At 32.8% G+C, this 3,928-nt stretch overlaps 1 non-coding gene across 1 annotated transcript; it reads right to left on the bottom strand.

Annotated features, from left to right (window-relative positions):
• Nucleotides 1–1,907: 1,907 nt before the first annotated feature.
• LOC118932384 (small nucleolar RNA U109) lies at nt 1,908–2,042 on the bottom strand. The gene has a single exon (XR_005032753.1). It is a non-coding gene; the product is annotated as a small nucleolar RNA U109 (small nucleolar RNA).
• Nucleotides 2,043–3,928: the final 1,886 nt, after the last annotated feature.

Consider the following 3,928-nt stretch of genomic DNA (forward strand, 5'->3'; position numbering starts at 1 on the left):
TTTCTTATTCCTCATCTTGGAAATCATTTTTACCAGTAAATATAATATCAGTTGTAAATGTATTGTTGATGTTCTTTATCAAGTTTAGGATGTTCTCTATTCCTATTTGTCTGAGATTTTTAAAAAAATCATGAATGGATGTTGAATTTTGTCCATTGTTTTTCTGTATTGAATGATATGATAATATGATTTTTATTCTTTAGCCTATTGACTTGGTGAAGTACATGACTGACTTTAGAATATTGAACCAACCTTGCATCTGTACAGTAAACCCAACTTGATCATGATCTATATGTTTTTACTATTATTGAATTCTATTTGCTAATATTGTGTTAAGGATTATTGTGTTTATCTTCATGAGAGATACTGGTCTATAGGTTTTTTATTTGTACTGTCTTTGTCTGGCTTTGGTTTCAGGTTACTAGCTTCATAAAATGAATTGGGAAGTATTCCTTTTTCTTCTGTTTTCTGTCAGAGAATGTGTAAAATTGGTATTAATTCTTCATTAAGCATTTGGTAGAAATCTTCAGTGAAACCATCTGGGTATGGATACTTCTTTTCTGCTTTTTATTATTTCCTTCTTTCTGCTTGATTTGGGTTTCTTTTGCTGTATTTTCCCCTAGGTTCTTAAATTAGCAGTTTATATTATTGATTTGAGACTTTTCTTCTTTTCTAACATACACATTTGGTACTATAAAATTCTCTCTCAACACTGCTTTAGCTCTGTCCCACTAAGTTTGTTATGTTGTATTTTCATTATTGTTCAGTTAAAATGTGATTTTTCTTGATCCTGTGCTGTTTAGTGTCCAAGTGTTTGGAGATTTTCCTATTATCTTTGTTGTTGATTTCTGGTTTAATTCCATTTTGGTCACAGAGAATACTGTGTGTGATTTTAATTCTTCTAATTTTGTTGAGGTTTTTTTTTTTTCTTATGGCCCAGGATATGGTCTATCTTGGTATATGTTCTGTGAACACTTGAAATGAATGTGTATTCCTCTGTTGTTGGATAGAATGTTCCATGAATTCTGATTAGAATCTGTTGGCTGATGGTATTGTAGAGTTCTTTTATATCCTTTCTGATTATCTGTCTGATTATACTATCAGTTATTGATTGAGAAGTGTTGAAATCTCCAGCTATACTTGTGGAATTGTCTATATCTCCTTTCAATTCAGTCAGTTTTTGCTTTACGTATTTTGAGGCTTTGTTGTTTGTTATGTTTACATTTAGAATGCTGTGTTTTATTGGTGAATTTATCTTTTTATCATTGTCTAATGTCCCTCTCTGTTACTGATAATTTTCTTTGTTTTGAAGTCAACTTTATCTGTTATTTATATAGCCACTCCTGTTTCTTTTGATTAATATTTGCATGGTATATCATCTGCCATCTTTTTACTTTCAACCTTTTACTTCCATTCCTACTATTTACATTTAGTGTAATTATTGTTATGGTAAGGTTTAAATCTGGCATTTTATCTTTTTGCTTTCTGTTTTTTTTCTCCCTGTTTTTTCATCTGTTCTTTTTCCTGCTTTCCTGTGGGTTTCTTAACCATTTTGTAGAATTCAGTTTTGATTTAACTATAGTGCATTTGAGTGTTTCTATCTGTAGGGTATTTTTAATGGTTGCTTTAGGTAGTCCATTACACATACACATTGTATTAGTCTGTTGATATCATCATTTTACCAGTTTTGCATGAAGTGTTAAAATCATACCTCCCTTTATGTCTCTTTTCTCTCCTCTTTTCATAATAAAGATGTCTTAAATATTTCTTCTACATACATTTAGAGCCATATCAGGCAGTATTATAAATTGTGTTTCAACAATCAAACATAACTTAGAAGACTCAAGAAGGAAAATCTATTGTATTTACCTATGTTTTTGCTTAATATGTTCTTTCTTTTTCTTCTTTTATGTCGGAGAAGTATACTACTACTCAACCTCTACTGTAAGGTTGGCAGCCCTGAGAACTCCTTTTGTAATGTAGCATGCTATGGATGTATTTCTGTTCCCAATGGAATGAGGAGCAGACATTTCCACATGCAACCTATGTTCTTTCTAAGGCACTCCATCACCCCTGTGTAAAATGACAAGGTGAAAAAAATTTTTTCCTTGGAACCTGCCATTTCCCTCAGGAACCCTCACTGGCTCATGTAACTGATTTATTCTTTAACCCTGTGTGGGGACTTGGCTTTTTTGCTTATGTAAATTTTGATAAATACAACCAGTCTGCACATTTAACTATTGTCCCAGCAGGCACCAGAGAGGCAAGTTTGTCAATGGTAAATTAACATATATAATCTTAACATACTTACACTAACTTGTTTAATATGTGCTATGCTGACAAAGAAGTCTCCCAGGTAATAAATGTTGAATGCTCGGAAATGAATTAGACTTAAACTCCAGCCAGCACTTAGCTCCTGAAGCCAAGCTTTGGGCAAGGAGACAAAGTGGTTGTTTGCTATTTTTTAAAACTCTGGATCATTTGTTAGATAGATAAAGAAACATAAAAGTGATGCAGTCTCTTTTTAGTTAAGTTCTCCTTAAAGAGAAGTTTGATTAAAAATAAAAAATGAATACTTTAGCTTATTTTAGGATAACAGTGTTTATATAGTTATCACATATGTAAATATATCACAATAAGGAAAAAGCCTCATTAATTTCAAATGATTTTCTCAGTGCTGTAGAAAAACCCAGTCTATTTGCTTATATTTATAAGAAAATATAATTGGCATATAACATTGTATTAGTTTAAGGTATACAACATAATGATTTGGTATATATATATATATATATATATATATATATATTGCAAAATGATTACCACAACAAGTTTACTTAACATCCATCCCCACACATAATTACAGACTTGTTTTTTGAAATATTCTCTTAGCGACTTTTAAATGTATAATACAGTATTGTTAACTATAGTTACCATGCTGTACTTTACATCCCCAGGACTTATTTATAGAAACCCAGTCTTAATAAGTAAAAATGTTTTAAGTATGGACTATTTGAATGGAACATGTAGTGTTAATACTTTGAAAAATATTAACTGATGAAAGATTGGTAATGAAAAATCCTGTCACATTGGCTTTTAGGAAAAGACTAGAAAATTGTCATTGCTGTAATCAGTGGTGACTGTGGGTAAAATTGCAGTATTTCCAGAATCTCTTGCATGGACTTAGTGTGTCTCCATATCAATAGGTGTTTCTGAGGAGTGGAGAGAAGTAGTCAATCTCCATAGGTAGTTACAAGGGCAAGAGAGGGGCTTATGGAGAGGTTAGGTGGGGCTCTACTTCTGCAGCTGGGTGGTGAGAGACACAGGAGAGCAGAAGTGGATGACAGCTTGTAAAAAATAAATGGGTCTCTCCCACTTTATTTCTCCCTTTGACTGATTTCGGTTTCAAAGGTATTTTGCCCCAGGATTTTCCTGCCGGAGTTACAGTGACATACAAGGAAGTTTCTCAAATACTGTAATTTGGTTACTGAATTAAAATGATATTTCACTTATCAACTAGTGCCACTAATTTGCCAAGAAAGCCTTCTTTTTATGGTTGGAGTAAATTCAAACTTTCAATTAGAGTATATCTGAACCAACAGATTCTCAGCAGTGGTACTCTTGACATTTTGGGTAGGGTAATTCTTTATTGTGTGGAGCTGACCTATACATTGCAGGAGGTTTAGAAGCATCCTTGGCCTCAACCAACTAGATGCCCATAGCAACCATGCCCATTCCTCAAGTGTGACAAATAAAAATGTCTGCAGTAATTGCTTAATGTTACCCAGGGACAAATTTGCTTCTGTTTGAGTATCACTAGTCTAAATTATTGGAATATCCAGAACAGTGTAGTAAAAAAAACTAAGTCTTATTGAACACCTGTTCTACAGTTTACATGAGAGAAAGATGCCTTTCAGTGTCAGTGATGTCT

This window comes from Manis pentadactyla, chromosome 2 (assembly GCF_030020395.1).
Source record: "Manis pentadactyla isolate mManPen7 chromosome 2, mManPen7.hap1, whole genome shotgun sequence".
Taxonomy (NCBI): Eukaryota; Metazoa; Chordata; class Mammalia; order Pholidota; family Manidae; genus Manis; species Manis pentadactyla.